General features: G+C 37.0%; 3 pseudogenes; 1 reads left to right on the top strand and 2 right to left on the bottom strand.

Annotated features, from left to right (window-relative positions):
* Positions 1–397: 397 nt before the first annotated feature.
* LOC128657146 (histone H3-like) lies at positions 398–811 on the bottom strand (annotated as a pseudogene).
* A 2002-nt stretch (positions 812–2813) lies between these two features.
* LOC128657925 (histone H2A type 1-like) lies at positions 2814–3239 on the bottom strand (annotated as a pseudogene).
* A 303-nt stretch (positions 3240–3542) lies between these two features.
* LOC128657924 (histone H2B-like) lies at positions 3543–4005 on the top strand (annotated as a pseudogene).
* Positions 4006–17369: the final 13364 nt, after the last annotated feature.

The raw sequence follows: 17369 nt of genomic DNA, 5'->3' as shown, positions 1-17369 counted from the left end.
TTGAATCACAATATTATAATAAAATACTGCTCATCTGATGGCTATTGGCTACAGGTAGTGCAAAGTGCATATATCTATATAGTAACAGAATCTATTGTAGGTATTTTTAAATGGTTAACGTAGCATATTTATAATTTAGCCTAACTGATTTAGGTTGGAGACCAGATTTGTTGTTGCTATGGGACTTGCGCAGATCAGTGTTTTAACAGACTGTAAAAGTGATTTATAGGGAGAGTCGCACTGTGATGGTCTAGTGCAATACTTAATATAAAGACAAGTAAATTAGTGTAAAACACCTTGCAATCAGAACTGTAAAGTGAGTGCAGCTCTTTGAAGACAATTTGGTGGCTCTTAATAGAGCCTTTTGGTCAGTAGTTATTCCGGGCGTGCAGTGGGTCTAAGCCCTCTCCCCGCGGATCCTGCGAGCCAGCTGGATGTCCTTGGGCATGATGGTGACTCTCTTGGCGTGGGTAGCACACAGTTGGTGTCCCTCGAAGAGCCCCACTAGATAAGCCTCGCTGGCCTCACTGCAGCGCCATGACCGCAGAGCTCTGGAAGCGCAGATCGTCTTGAAGTCCTGGGGCGATCTCTCGGACCAGGGGCGCTGGAAGGGCAGTTTGCGGATGAGCAGCTCGGTGGATTTCTGATAGCGGCGGATCTCCCTGAGAGCCACAGTCCCGGGCCGGTAGCGGTGAGGCTTCTTGACTCCGCCGGTGGCCGGGGCGCTCTTCCTGGCAGCCTTGGTGGCCAGCTGCTTGCGGGGAGCCTTCCCTCCTGTGGATTTGCGAGCGGTCTGCTTGGTGCGAGCCATAGCGAGCTCTGTGTAATGTACTCGTCAGGTCAGATGCTAGAAATGATCTGTAAGTGCCAGAGAGCGGCTATTTATACACTGTACTGAGTGCCGATTGGCTGCAGTCCCTCCTTACTGATTGGCTAATGTGATCTTGAGCACATTTTAAAAAGCCCGCCTGTTTTATGTATTTTATTTCTATTATTTGTCTTAATAACTTTATGATAATAAAACTGAGCCTGATACACAAACAGCAGATGTTAAACGATTAAATATAAAGCCCCCCAGCAGCTGATGTGGTACCGCTATGTCTGTGTGTTATGTGATTGTGTAATAGGATCTAATAACAATCTGTACACAGACAGGTTACACGGAGCTGCACATAAACACATCACATATTACTCTAAAGCTTTAGCGATCGCTACACATTTTATAATGAGGGGAAATAAACTTAATAAAATGTTGCCGTTTCTCCGTAGATAAAAGATATAAAGAAAAGTGACAAATAAAATGCTACAGCTCCTCTATTGATGTCACAAAAGTAAATCTTAGCTATAATTATCAGCTACACAAACGATGTAACAAATATTTCAGTCTATAGCAAATGTAACCTTTATATTTTAGAAACCTTGTTCCTCATTAGATTATAACTAATAAATGTAACCTTTATATTTACTAGACACCTTGTTCCTTATTAGATTATAACTAATAAATGTAACCTTTATATTTACTAGACACCTTGTTCCTCATTAGATTATAACTAATAAATGTAACCTTTATATTTACTAGACACCTTGTTCCTCATTAGATTATAACTAATAAATGTAACCTTTATATTTACTAGACACCTTGTTCCTTATTAGATTATAACTAATAAATGTAACCTTTATATTTACTAGACACCTTGTTCCTCATTAGATTATAACTAATAAATGTAACCTTTATATTTACTAGACACCTTGTTCCTTATTAGATTATAACTAATAAATTAAGCGGGTTATATACAGCTGTGATCACCTGACTAATTGCTAAATATTCTGCCTTACTCAGTTGCTATAGAAATAGATTTACTTGATAAAGTGTCTCATGGGTGTTAACCTGTAACCCATAAAGCTCAGATTGTAATTACAGTTTACTCAGTTACAAATATAAGGAGCTAATGAAAATGACAAAGTGTTGTGGTTCTAAAACATCATAATCATTAGAGCTGAATGTTTTCTGGATTGTGTAAAAAAAAAACTATTTATAATTTCTCCGATAAAAAATGTTTAAGTGGTGAAATTTCGCTTCTCTAATTGACAAACTATCATTGTAGAAGCAGAAAACTCTGAGGTCTATAAAGCGAATACTCTGTGAGCGCTTGTGATTGGCTGCTGCACTCTGCAATCCTTCTACCGATTGGCTATTATGACCGGTTTATATTTATTTTAAAAAGGCCCGCCCTGTTTCACACGTGTTATTCACAGTCTCTGCCTATAACATTTTATAACATTTAATAACTGATTTAATAATTTATACAAATGTACTCAGCAGTGCTGCACGGACCGGTGAGATCTGTTTCACCTGTTGTGTTTCAGAGGGGGGGAAGCTCCAAATTAAACTATTTCAACCTAAGATGTCTGATAAATTATATCTGATTGGCATCTAGTGGTAACTTCGTGCAGCTGATCTGAATTAAAATAAGCAACAATGTTTCATATAATCTCTCCTGAAATGTACTTATTACATTGCTGTTAATTACATAAATACTTCCCCCAGTGGTATAAAGGCAGTGAAATAACATTTATAGCATTTCTCATGTTGTAAAAAGAGTAAAGTTTTATTTTAAGCACTGGTTGTTATTTGCATTTTTATAATATAATTTAGTTTGTACACAGAGCTATTTTATAAGTTTATAATATTTACACAGATATTGTTGTATTTATCGTGTTGTGTAAAACTAGTAATTCAGCACATTTTAGGAGGTGTTGGGCGGGCTCTGAAAAGAGCCTTTGGGTTGTGCTAAGATCTGGGTGTTGGGTTCTCACTTGCGCCAACCCCCCCCCCCCCCCCCTCCTTGCGGTTTTGCTGCTCTCGGTTTTCTTGGGCATGCAGCACAGCCTGGATGTTGGCATAACACACCGCCCTGAGCGATGGTGACCCCACCGATGCAGCTTGTTGAGACTCCTCGTCGTTCCTCACAGCGAGCTGCAGGTGCCTGGGGATGATGTGGGTCTTCTTGTTATCCCTGGCAGCATTGCCGCCAACTCCAGGATCTCAGGCGGGTGAGGTACTCGAGCACTGCAGCCAGGATAGACGGGAGGCACCGGCTCCCACCGCGCTCAGAGTAGTTTCCCTTCCGGAGCAGCCTGTGCACACGGGCCTGTACTGGGAACTGCAAACCAGCCCTAGATGAACGAGTCTTGGCCTTAGCACGGACTTTACCGCCTTGTTTGCCTCTTCCTGACATGATTAGAGAAAATGTTTACTGTGTAGCAGAGAAACAGTAACTAAATCCCCTCACTACTCTGTCATTTATCACCATGGGAGAACAAAGACGCTCACTGTGATTGGTCATTTTGAGGGGAACCAATGAAGTTCAAAAGTTATTATACACCACTCATAAATTACTTTGGATTTCACATGACATTACCAGCTAATGCAGAGATCAGCACACAGACCCCGCCCCTATTGATCCCTGACAATAAATAGAGCTCTTGGCGCGCTGTCAGTTTATTAGTTCTCTGTGCTGTGAAGAGCTCATTTCCTAGCAATGCCTGAACCAGCTAAGCCAGCGCCCAAGGAAGGGCTCCAAGAAAGCGCGTGACGAAGACTCAGAAGAAGGACGCAAGAAGCGGAAGAGAAGCAGGAAGGGAAAGCTACGCCATCTACGTGTACAAGGTGCTGAAGCAAGTGCAAACCGGGAGACACCGGCATCTCCTCCAAGGCCATGGGCATCATGAACTCCTTTGTCAACGACATTTTTGAGCGCATCGCAGGGGAAGCCTCCCGCCTGGCTCACTACAACAAGCGCTCCACCATCACTTCCCGGAGATCCAAACTGCTGTCCGCCTGCTGCTGCCGGGAGAGCTGGCTAAGCACGCAGTGTCTGAGGCACCAAGGCTGTCACCAAGTACACCACGCCAAGTGACCTCCTGTACTGTGTCATATACACCCAAAGGCTCTTTAAAGAGCCATCCACACATCCACTATCAGAGCTAAAACTTATACTGTAAACAAAAATCACTCTTCATGTATTAGATATAAAACAACGATCATATAGGTGGTTATCATTTTCAAACGTTTGTAATTATTGTGTTTAATTGATTTTCTTGGATAAGATCCGTTTATGAATATAATGCAACTTGTATTATAGTTAACTATAAATTAAAAACGGATAAAGGAGCTGTGTGTGGCGCATTCTGTAAAATAATTCTGGCTAACGTATTTGTCTTCAAATCGGCATTCATTGATTCCAAATTAAAGTGTTTTTTCACTCCCTGTGTGTGTGTGTGTAATATATATATATATATATATATATATATTGTTGTCATATAACAGCCTTCTCCTCAAAATGTAAAAACTAGTTAATACCATATTTGTTAGTTTGTAGAAAATTATACTAACATTTCAGAAGTTTTTAAAAAAGGAAAAAATCCAGATACAGTTAATATTTTATGGTTTGAAAACAATGTATTTTTAAATAATTTAACAACATGTGAAATGGTACAATTTGCACATCAAGTGAGAGAATCACTTATACATTTGTCCCGTCGCCTCTCTGCATTCCGATTTGAAAAATATTGAAATAAAAGTGAACATAAAAATATCCAGTAGGTGGCGCTGCAGGATAAGAGATGGAATTACAGAACAAAAAATACTTTTTAATTTCATGGGATAATTTCCAATAACTAACTTTCAATGTTAGAAATAGCTGGTGTTTTTTTATTTCAACAAATTTAATGTTATGTAAGTTATAAAGTAAGTTATTCATAGTAACTAAACATAATATATATATATATATATATATATATATATATATATATATATAGGCACAGATACAAATATACATAACTGCACATAGAACTGTCAGTATTTATAAGGTCATAAATTAATGATTGGGGATTATGAAATAGAGAGGAATACAATTAAGGTCTGTTAATAAGACTTGTTAGAGAGAACCAAGACAAATAAAATAAATGACAATCACGAGCACCAACCCAAAACTTACAAAGGCTCCTGTTCCCAAACATCAAGTAACAGAGTTTAACAATGAACAGAAGCTAAAACAAGCTCCAGTCCCAAACCACGTTCTCTTCCTTTCTATATAGTGACAATTGTCTCCTATCGAGATCATTTAAAAGCTAAAAGATGCATTAAAAACTAAAAGATCAGCTAATCAGGGATTGGCACACAGACCCACCCATATTGATCACTGACCATAAATAGAGCACACATTATGGCTTTTCCTTCCAAATGTAAAATCTATAAGAAGTAGCATATTTGTTTGGAGAAAAGACTAAAGAAAAGACTAAAGTATATTGAAATTTATCGGGGGGTTTTAAATGAAAAAAAAAAGAAAACCAGTTGACTTATGATTATTAGAAAACAATGTATTTTTAAATAATTTATCAACATGAAATAAAACAATTTGCACATAAAGTGAGAGAATCGCTTATACATTTGACCCATCTCTTCTCTGCACTTTGATTAGAAAAATAGCGATGTAAAACCAAAAGTGTACAAGGAAAATATTTGAACATAACAATATCCAGTAGGTGGCGCTGCAGGATAAGAAATGGAATTAAAGTACAAACAAAAATATTTCTAGTTTCCTGGAATAATTTCTATTAACTAACTTTCAATGTTAGAATTTACAGAGGCTTTTTATTTAACAAATGTAATTGTATGTAAGTTATAAACTACTGATCCATAGTAACCTTTTTTCCTGTTTAAATATAAATAATGCATGGATACAAATAGAAATGTCAGTATTTATAAGGACACATTTTAATATAAATAAAAAAATAAGGTTTGATAATAAGATCTGTTAGTAGAGAGAACCTACAAAGTAAAGTAAAAAATAAATAATGAAGACAATCACGAGCCCGGACTTTCCCCCCAAAACTTACAAAGGCTCCTGTTGCCAACCACAAAATAACAGGTTTATTCCATGAATATGAACTTAACAAGCTCCAGACCCAAATCTTGTTCTCTTCCTTTCCATATAGTGACAGCTGTTTCCTTTTGATATTTATTAAACACTAAACTATGCACTAAATAATTTTGAAACAAACATTGATACATTGTTCTTTTGTGGTATTATTTTACTTTTCTTTATTAAGACACATTTATGCTTTGTTCTGTAATCTATGTGCTCATCTTTAAAATGGGAATTTAACTTTTATGACCTTCTGTAATATTTGTAATGTTCTTATAAATAAGGCTGCACATCATTTTATTTCTGTCTGTTCCTTACTTCATCAGTAACAATTCCCCTCACATTCTGCCATTCAGCAGATATTACTTAGACACTGTGTATTGTAATGTAAATTATAGCTGGTTAGTTCTGGGAAGGAAAGTGCTGGGAAAGGCTTTACATTATTTACTTGATACTTAATTTTCTTTAGGGACAGAGAATTTCTTTGCTTGAAAATAACAATAATAAAAATCTTAGCTTGTTTATTAGAAGCTGAGCTGTGTCGCATTTCTTTGTCTTAATTCCCAGCTCACTTTATTTCCCTAACATCATCATCATTATTATTCATGAATTACTCGATATTTAATTCTATTGTGAAGAAGAATTCTAAAGAGAAGGTTAAAACCTTTGAAAGAATCTCTGGAGCCCGCGCTTTTTCCATCACACAATGGCGTCTGTTATTACAGAGGCTGCCTGGAGTCTTATACGATATTTATACATAAGGATTTATACATTTGTGTCGCCAATTGCTTTCATTTTTGTTTTCACAAGAAATTTCAATTGATTTTACTGTGATTTAATTATCGACACATTTATTTTTCAATAATGATTATAAATGTGATAATACATTAGATAGAACAATGGGAGCCCGGGCTTTTTTATTTTTAAGAAATAGAAAAAAAAACAACCCACTAACGGTTATTGTAGGCCAATCAAAGGAGGATACACTAAGTCAGCCAATCATTTTGAAGTGTTAACAAACTCCGCCCACTAGTTCCCATTCAGGTTTCTCAGAAACACAATATAATGAGCAGTTGCCCTCCTTTCTGAGGTTATTCATCTACTTCTAGAAGAAACTGGAACCAGTGGGCGCTGGTGAATTTTTAGGATGGGTGGTGCACAAGACCCTGCCCCTATTAAAAGGCCACGCCCATTTAAAACACACCCCTTTTAAAAAACAATGCCTCTTTTAACAAGCCACACCCATTTTTAAAAGCCACACCCCTTTGTGAAAGTCACGCCCCTCAAATGCCCCCACCCATTTGAACCAGCAGTGTTTTTGGTCATCGTCTTCTTGAAATATCCAGCCCCCGCCTGGGGGGTAACATCAACTGAAGTTTTGAGCTGATTCCTCAACATTATTCTCAAGTATCTGCTGATATTGAGGTGGGATCCATGAGACCCTCAACAATATTCTCATAGTACAGGTCTTTGGAGGTGGTCTGTGTGCTGTTTTTGACCGTTCTCGACCATCCTTTGCCTCTGGCCCTCTCCGATATTTTACTTGGCCTGCCACTTCTGGCCTTACAAGAACTGTGCCTGTGGTCTTCCATATCCTCACCATTCATTGCTCACTATGTTCCTCACATTGGACACAGACATCTTAAATCTATGCAATTGCAATAGCTTTTGTAGCCTTCTCGCTGTCTAAAACCATGATGTTGAACAAATCTTTGTTTTTAGGTCATTTGAGAGTTTTTTTGAGGCCCCCATGCTGACCACTTCTTCAGAGGAGAGTCATAGAGAACAACTTGCAATTGGCCACCTTAAAACCCTTACTCATGATTGGATACACCTGTCTATGAAGTTTAAGGCTTAACAGGCTCACCAAACCAATTTTGTCTTCCAATTAATCAGTCTAGGTAGTTACAAGGTATTCAGAATCAACAAAATAACAAGGTGCCCAAATGTTTGGCACCTGACAAATTTTGTATTGATCATTTTGCACATTTTCCTGTTAATCCAATAAACCTCATTGCACTACTGAATTTTGTCTGTGTCCTTCATTTATTTGATAGATCAAAAGGAAATTACTGATGCAAACAACCATTTAGTTTATAACTGAAAATCATGGAAATTGTCAGGGTGCCTGAACTTTATGCATACAACTGTATAATAGATTTCATGCATTCAAACTGTATTAAAGTCATGTACTCAGATATGAAATATATTTTTATGAAATGTAACATCAATTATATATAAATACTATGCTCCAATACAGTCCCAGGCAGGATATCTAAAGAACATATACAAAGGAAGCATTTGTTAAAGTTTAATCTTCAAAAGATTCTTTACTTCATCTCTAAGAGATTAGATCTCTACAAACAAGATAACCATGTTACCTCTCTGGGGTGACAGAGAAACAATTCTGTACTTTAGTTCAGATATGCTCAGATTAGAATCGTCAGGAAAGGTAAGTAAGTTATCACTTGTATGATATACAAATGATGGGACTAACAATACTTTGAAGGTCTGAATCCACATATACGCCAGGAAAGGTGTTCTAGCTCAGAATCGAGTGCAAGCATATAGAAGACAAAATTTCATATCAAATGACTTGTAACTAATTTCATATAGTTTATATACTCCTATACTTTATTAAGGAATGACTTCAAATATGGAATATATTTATATTAAAGTGGGATAATAAGGAAATATAAATATCGTTACAATAAATTAATCACTACTGAATTCTAATCAAATGCAATGTAATATCAGAATATGAAATGATTAATCAATTGAATTCAAATAGTTAATAGTATAGCTGACTTATTATTAGTATCATACTAAGTATTAAATTACAATTCCTTGAAGTCTCCCAATATTTAATGAATCATCGCATTCATCATGTCCTCGAAGTGAAAGCTCAAATGCGCCGGAAAATAGAATACAATTCATAATTTTGGAAAGAACATAACGATTTGTGGTTACTTGATCATTGTGTTTTTTAACATTCATAATATCTATATATATATAATATATATATATATATATATAATTATAAATTTAATATTATGACCAGGTCTAATATTTAAATTAATATACATGAATCGATACTCTTCAGTATACCCATGTTCACGTGCGACAGTGCACAAATGGAGGAGCCTACACTACCTGCCCATGTCTAGTCTTAAAAATACATGCTCAGTTAAATTATATAATAACATATATATTAACCAAATGATTAATTAAAGCTGTGAAATAATAAGTATATTGAATGTACATTTATGAAAACATATATATTCCTGGATTTAAAGAACCTTCCACTTTATAGAGAAATAAAACCACATTTCAATTACTGTTGCCCCAGCCCCCAGTGTTCGATATTAGGCATACAGCCAAAGGCCGTGGGCAACATGAAGATAAATACACCAACATTTTACTTTCTAGTACAAAAGAAGATTATTTCTATACACTAGTGCTTAATAATTTACTTCAAAGGTAAACATTAAACAATGTTGATAACTCAAGTACAAGTTTTGTAAATCAAGTCAATCCGCCTGTCTTTTTTGTGAGGCAAATAACTCAATAACATCTTCGTTGAATTTAGGCATGTCATTTATCAATTGTTTTTCATGTCAGCATGGCTAGAGCGGTCAGCTCTTTCCTCAGTCATGGTGCTCCTTAGAAATGTCTTAACTCGTTTAAAGTTGAGAAACATCTCTCCAGCCTCAGCAGTTTGTGACGGGAATAGTTGAAATAATTTGCAACAGTTTTGTAGGTCTCCGAGAAAGTACGTCCAAGTTATTTTCTATTACAAACTGTAGAAGACTAATGGCACCATTCATATTTCTGAAATCTGGTCTTCTGTAAATTACTCCTAGTTAAGTTTTTCAGGCCTGATCTTTGCTGTAAATGTGTGGTAAACAGCTGAATTTTGGTCAAGATGCTGAGTTTGGAAAAAATTTTCTCGTAATCCGCAAATTTTTTCCGCTTGGAGGAGAGAAACAGCCTAGTAGGTGAGTTAGTTAAAGAAATCTATCTTTTACTTGATTTGTGATAACATTGCATATCTCTTTAGCTGCCACAGGTCTCTGAGCGATGTGAATATTTTCTCTATTCCTTTCCTAGATTTTCCTCTGTTTCTGATGATCGTCATGGTCACTGTGTCCATTCTATTCCTTATCGGTTTCCATTGTCTGCTTGAAAGTGTTAATATGTTTTCGAATAAGTCCGCATCTGTTAGTCTTTTCTGAAGTTGGTTGTATAACACATCTACATGTGGCAAAATATTGTGAAAAACTGTAAGCCAAAACACGAATACTGAGTCTGTTAACATATTCCGAATAGTCCCGTGCTTATTTATAGCTAGTTCTTTTTTCGATGTTGACTCTATTTTTCCATGCATTCAGTTCCCTGTTTTTCAAAACTGTATTGACGGTTCAACTCTTGGAAATTCCACCTGGTGGCTGAACCATGAGTATCCTTCTTCTAACAGTTTCATCTAGATAGCTATCCCTTTATGGCGAGTGTACTAAAAAAGTTAGTAATGCCCACTTAGGTTTGAAAAAATACTCAAACTTGTTGATTTTGACTGCTGGCTTGCTGACAATTAAATTGAGCTGATGTACGTAGCAATGCACAAAATGTGCATTCTTGTAGGTACTGTTAATTATAGCCTGAACACCTGCATGCTGACCACCTCTGCACGCTTGCACCGTCGTAACTCTGCGATAGTCAATTTCTCTGGGTTGTCTAGAACTTTTTCCAAAGGTAGCTTGAATAGCACGTAGCTATTGATTCTGCATCATGTCCAGCTGGATTAGTGAATTCCCAGAATCTCTCAAACCGGTTGTCCTTACCTATAATTGTATCTAAAAACAACAACCAATTGAAGGCAGATGAAACATCAGTAGTTTCATCTGCTATCACTGCTACAAAACTTGCATTTGCAGATTTCCTTCTTTATTTGGTTCAGGCAAACAGTAAGCATACAGTCTAATAAATCGTTTTGAAATTTCTTTTGACGTCCTTTAAAAACAGTGCACTAGAGCGAGATGTTCTTTTAGAAATGCATCAACTCTGCTGAGAAGTTTATAAGACCTCTGAAAATGCTTGGATTTAATGAATCATCGCGTTCGTCCATGTCCTCGAAGTGGCATGCTCAAATGCGCCGCAAAGTAAAATACAATAATTATTTGGAAAGAACATAGCGAGTTTCGGTTACTTGCTCAGTTATGTCTTTTAATATTCAAACGATATGCACTGTCAAGTTGTTTGCCGAATATCAACCCTTCCTAGCAAATTAAACTCTAATGTGGATTTAAAATGTGATTGGGAGCAATTATGTTTATTGTTTTTTGATTTAAATGTGATAAATTGGCGACCCCATAACTAACCCAGCTTGAATCCCCACTTTGTTTTTGCAAACAGGAGACAATAAAAACAAAAGAGCCTGTTAGATAATTCACAACCACAAAATCCCATGGATATTTATCATATACCTCGGTTTTGAATCTCTTTGTAATCTCTAGTTTTACATTTTGTCACCTGGGTAAGGTTAAGCATAGGTGTTGGCCTGAGCATTTTAATTTCAATTTTTCTTTCAATGGGGCAAACGGTTGAAAAATTAATTGGCTTAGCTCAGACACACTAATTTTACTAAGTACCATCTTAACTGTTAGTTTACACACAAAGAACAGTCCTTTTGCTCTTATAAATATATATCTTGTAGGTTAATTAGCTCTGCAGCTGTTATAAAATATACAACTAGAAGACTAGGTAAGTAGCTGTGTCGATTGTTATTTAAATATAGTAACTTGTATGTAAGTAGCTCTACAGCTGTTAGGAAAAATACAACTAGAATAATAGTTAAATAGTTTTGCGGTTGTTATCTAATTATAATAACTTGTAGGTAGGTAGCTCTGCAGCTGTTAGAAACTATATCAACTGACTTGAAGTTTGAATTTTTTTGAGGTTGTTATCTAATATTTAGACATGTGCACAGGCTAAAAAATTTGGTTCGTTTTCGGTTCGGATCGATTCGGACTTTTCGAATTTGGTTTCGATCGAATCGGATTCGGGCAAAATTTGAATAAATTTGTTTCGGATTTATTCGGATCCGAATAAATTCGTTTCGGGATTTATTCTGGATTCGGCTGAATTCGGTTCTATTCGGTTTCCGAAATTCGGTATGTTTTAGTACAGCTAATTCACTATCACACATAAAACTACCTATGAACCACTAAACCGAGGCCCCCCCACATCGCAAACCCTAAATAACATTATTTAAACCCCTAATTCTGCCGATCGGATATCGCCGCAACCTACTTATAGCTATTAACCCCTAATCTGCTGTCCCTAACACCGCCGACCCCTACATTATAGTTATTAACCCCTAATCTGCCCCCCCCAACGTAGCCGCAATCTAACTACAAGTATTAACCCCTAATTCTGCCGTCCCGATATCTGCTTGCCACCTACATTATAGCTATTAACCCCTAATCTGCTGTCCCTAACACCGCCGACCCCTACATTATAGTTATTAACCCCTAATCTGCCCCCCCCACGTCGCCCCAATCTAACTACAAGTATTAACCCTAATCTGCCGACCCGATATCGCTGCCGCCTACATTATAGCTATTAACCCCTAATCTGGTGTCCCTAACACCGCCGACCCCTACATTATAGTTATTAACCCCTAATCTGCCCCCCCCCAACGTCACCGCAATCTAAACTACAATTATTAACCCCTACTCTGCCGACCGATATCGCCGCCGCCTACATTATAGCTATTAACCCCTAATCTGGTGTCCCTAACACCGCCGACCCCTACATTATAGTTATTAACCCCTAATCTGCGCCCCCCCCAACGTCGCCGCAATCTAACTACAAGTATTAACCCCTAATCTGCCGACCCGATATCGCCGCCGCCTACATTATAGCTATTAACCCCTAATCTGGTGTCCCTAACACCGCCGACCCCTACATTATAGTTATTAACCCCTAATCTGCCCCCCCCAACGTCGCCGCAATCTAACTACAAGTATTAACCCCTAATCTGCCGACCCGATATCGCCGCCGCCTACATTATAGCTATTAACCCCTAATCTGGTGTCCCTAACACCGCCGACCCCTACATTATAGTTATTAACCCCTAATCTGCCCCCCCAACGTCGCCGCAATCTAACTACAAGTATTAACCCCTAATCTGCCGACCGCAAATCGCCAGCCACTATAATAAATGTATTAACCCCTAAACCGCCGCACTCCCGCCTCGCAAACACTATAATACATTTTATTAACCCCTAATCTGCCCTCCCTAACATCGCCGCCACCTACCTACAATTATTAACCCCTAATCTCCCGCCCCCAACGTCGCCGCTACTATAATAAGGTTATTAACCCCTAAACCTAAGTCTAACCCTAACACTAAACACCCCCTAACTTAAATATAATTTAAATAAAACGAAATAAGTTTACTATAGTTAAATAAATGAATCCTATTTAAAACTAAATACTTACCTGTAAAATAAACCCTAAGATAGCTGCAATATAACTAGATAGTTACATTGTAGCTATTTTAGGATTTATATTTATTTTACAGGCAACTTTGTATTTATTTTAAATAGGTACAATAGCTTATTAAATAGTTAATAACTATTTAATAACTACCTAGCCTAAAATAAATACAAATTTACCTGTAAAATAAAGTCCTAACCTAAGTTACAATTACACCTAACACTACACTATTAATTAAATAATATGAATCCTATTTAAAAACTAAATACTTACCTGTAAAATAAACCCTAATATAGCTAGCAATATAACTAATAGTTACATTGTAGCTATTTTAGCATTTATATTTATTTACAGGCAACTTTGTATTTATTTTAACTAGGTACAATAGCTATTAAATAGTTATTGACTAATTAATAGCTACCTAGTTAAAATAATTACAAAATTACCTGTAAAATAAATCCCTAACCTAAGTTACAATTAAACCTTAACACTACACTATCTTAAATAAATTAACTACAAGTACCTACAATTAAAATACAATGAAATAAACTAAACTAAAGTACAAAAAAAACAAACACTAAATTACAAAAAATAAAAAAATATTACAAGAATTTAAACTAATTACACCTAATCTAAGCCCCCTAATAAAATAACAAAGCCCCCCAAAATAAAAAAAATGCCCTACCCTATACTAAATTACAAAAGTAATCAGCTCTATTACCTTACCAGCCCTTAAAAGGGCCTTTTGCGGGGGCATGCCCCAAAGAAAACAGCTCCTTTTGCCCTGTAAAAAAAAAACACAATACCCCCCCCCCCACATACAACCCACCACCCACATACCCCCTACTCTAACCCAAACCCCCCTTAAATAAACCTAACACTACCCCCCTGAAGATCTCCCTACCGTGTCTTCACCCAGCGGGCTCGAAGTCTTCATCCGATTGGTGGCAGAAGAGGACATCCAGACCGGCAGAAGTCTTCATCCAAGCGGGGCAAGAAGATGGTCTTTCCATCCATCAGCAAGTCTTGATCCAGGCGGCATCTTCTCTGTCATCCATCCAGGAGCGGAGCGGTCAGCATCCTGAAGACATCCCACGCAGAGCATCCTCTTCTTTCTTAATCCGATCGACTAGTGTACTGTACCTTAGTGACGTCATCCCAAGATGGCGTTCCCTTGAATTCCGATTGCTTGATAGGATTCTATCAGCCAATCGGAATTAAGGTAGGAAAAATCTGATTGGTTGATTCAATCGCCAATCAGATTCAAGTTCAATCCGATTGGCTGATCCAATCAGCCAATCAGATTGACCTCACATTCTATTGGCTGTTCCGATCAGGCCATCGGAATTCAGGGACGCAATCTTGGGATGACCTGTCACTTAAAGGTACGGGCGGGTGGGGGTGTGGGCGGGGCAGTCACTTAGTCGTCGGGATCAAGAAAAGAAGAGGATGCTCTGCGGGGGATTCTTCAGGATGCTGCCGCTCCGCTCCGGATGATGAAACAGAGAAGAATGCCGCCTGGATCAAGACTTCTGATGGATGGGAAGACCTCTTCTTGCCCCGCTTGGATGAAGACTTCTGCCGGTCTTGGAAGTCCTCTTCTGCCCGATCGGGATGAAGACTTCGCCCGCTGGGTGAAGACACGGTAGAGAGATCTTCAGGGGGGTAGTGTTAGGTTTATTTAAGGGGGTTTTGGGTTAGAGTAGGGGTATGTGGGTGGTGGGTTGTAATGTGGGGGGGGGTATTGTGTTTTTTTTTACAGGGCAAAAGAGCTGTTTTCTTTGGGGCATGCCCCCGCAAAAGGCCTTTTAAGGCTGGTAAGGTAATAGAGCTGATTACTTGTGTAATTTAGTATAGGGTAGGGCATTTTTTTATTTTGGGGGGCTTTGTTATTTATTAGGGGCTTAGATTAGGTGTAATTAGTTTAAAATTCTTGTAATTTTTTTTATTTTTTGTAATTTAGTGGTTTGTTTTTTGTACTGTAGTTTAGTTTATTTCATTGTATTTAATTGTAGGTACTTGTAGTTAATTTATTTAATGATAGTGTAGTGTTAGGTTTAATTGTAACTTAGGTTAGGATTTATTTTACAGTAATTTTGTAATTATTTTAACTAGGTAGCTATTAAACAGTAAATATCTATTTAATAGCTATTGTACCTAGTTAAAATAAATACAAAGTTGCCTGTAAAATAAATATAAATGCTAAAATAGCTACAATGTAACTATTAGTTATATTGTAGCTATATTAGGGGTTTATTTTACAGGTAAGTCTTTAGTTTTATATAGGATTCATTTATTTAGTTAATTTAATGACAGTGTAGTATTAGGTGTAATTGTAACTTAGGTTAGGATTTATTTTACAGGTAAATTTGTATTTATTTTAGCTAGGTAGTTATTAAATAGTTATTAACTATTTAATAGCTATTGTACCTAGTTAAAATAAATACAAACGTTGCCTGTAAAATAAATATAAATCCTAAAAAAGCTACAATTGTAACTATTAGTTATATTGTAGCTAAATTAATCAGCTAGTAGGGGGCTTAGATTAGGTGTAATTATTTAAAATTATTGTAATATTTTATTATTTTTGCTAATTTAGTGTTGTTTGTTTTTTTGTACTTTTCTGATGGATGGAAGATCTCTTCTTGCCCAGCTTGGATGAAGACTTCTGCCGGTCTGGATGTCTCTTCTGCCCCATCGGATGAAGACTTCGCCCGGCTTGGTGAACAAGACTCAAGGTAGGAGATCTTCAGGGGGGTAGTGTTAGGTTTATTTAAGGGGGGTTGGGTTAGAGTAGGGGTATGTGGGTGTTGGGTTGTAATGTGGGGGGGGTAATGTGTTGTTTTTTTACAGGCAAAAGAGCTGTTTTACTTTGGGCAGTGCCCCAGCAAAAGGGGCCCTTTTAAGGGCTGGTAAGGGTAATAGAGCTGTTAACTTTTGTAATTTAGTTATAGGGTAGGGCATTTTTTTATTTTGGGGGGCTTTGTTATTTTATTAGGGGGCTTAGATTAGGTGTAATTAGTTTAAAATTCTTGTAATATTTTTTTATTTTTTGTAATTTATTGGGGGGGGGGGGTTGTACTTTAGTTTAGTTTATTTAATTGTATTTAATTGTAGGTACTTGTAGTTAATTTATTTAATGATAGTGTAGTGTTAGGTTTAATTGTAACTTAGGTTTGGATTTATTTTACAGGTAATTTTGTAATTATTTTAACTAGGTAGCTATTAAATAGTCAATATCTATTTAATAACTATTGTACCTAGTTAAAATAAATACAAAGTTGCCTGTAAAATAAATATAAATCCTAAAATAGCTACAATGTAACTATTAGTTATATTGTAGCTATATTAATAGCTAGTAGGGGGCTTAGATTAGGTGTAATTAGTTTAAAATTATTGTAATATTTTATTATTTTTGGTAATTTAGTGTTTGTTTGTATTTTGGTACTTGTATGATGGATGGAAGACCTCTTCTTTGCCCCGCTTGGGATGAAGACTTCTGCCGGTCTGGATGTCCTCTTCTGCCCCATCGGATGAAGACTTCGGCCCGGCTGAGTGAACACGACTCAAGGTAGGGAGATCTTCAGGGGGGGTAGTGTTAGGTTATTTAAGGGGGGTTTGGGTTAGAGTAGGGGTATGTGGGTGGTGGTTTTGTAATGTGGGGGGGGATTGTGTGGTTTTTTTTACAGGCAAAAGAGCTGTTTTCTTTGGGGCATTCCCCGCAAAGGGCCCTGTTCAGGGATGGTAAGGGTAATAGAGCTGTAACTTTTGTAATTTAGTATAGGGTAGGGCATTTTTTTTATTTTGGGGGGCTTTGGGTTATTTTATTAGGGGGCTTAGATTAGGTATAATTAGTTTAAAATTCTTGTAATATTTTTTATTTTTTGTAGATTTAGTGGGGGGTTTTTTTTGGAATTTAGTGGGGGTTTTTGTACTTTA

The sequence above is a fragment of the Bombina bombina genome, chromosome 4 (assembly GCF_027579735.1).
Source record: "Bombina bombina isolate aBomBom1 chromosome 4, aBomBom1.pri, whole genome shotgun sequence".
Lineage (NCBI taxonomy): Eukaryota > Metazoa > Chordata > Amphibia > Anura > Bombinatoridae > Bombina > Bombina bombina.
This window is presented reverse-complemented; position numbering and strand designations above follow the sequence as displayed.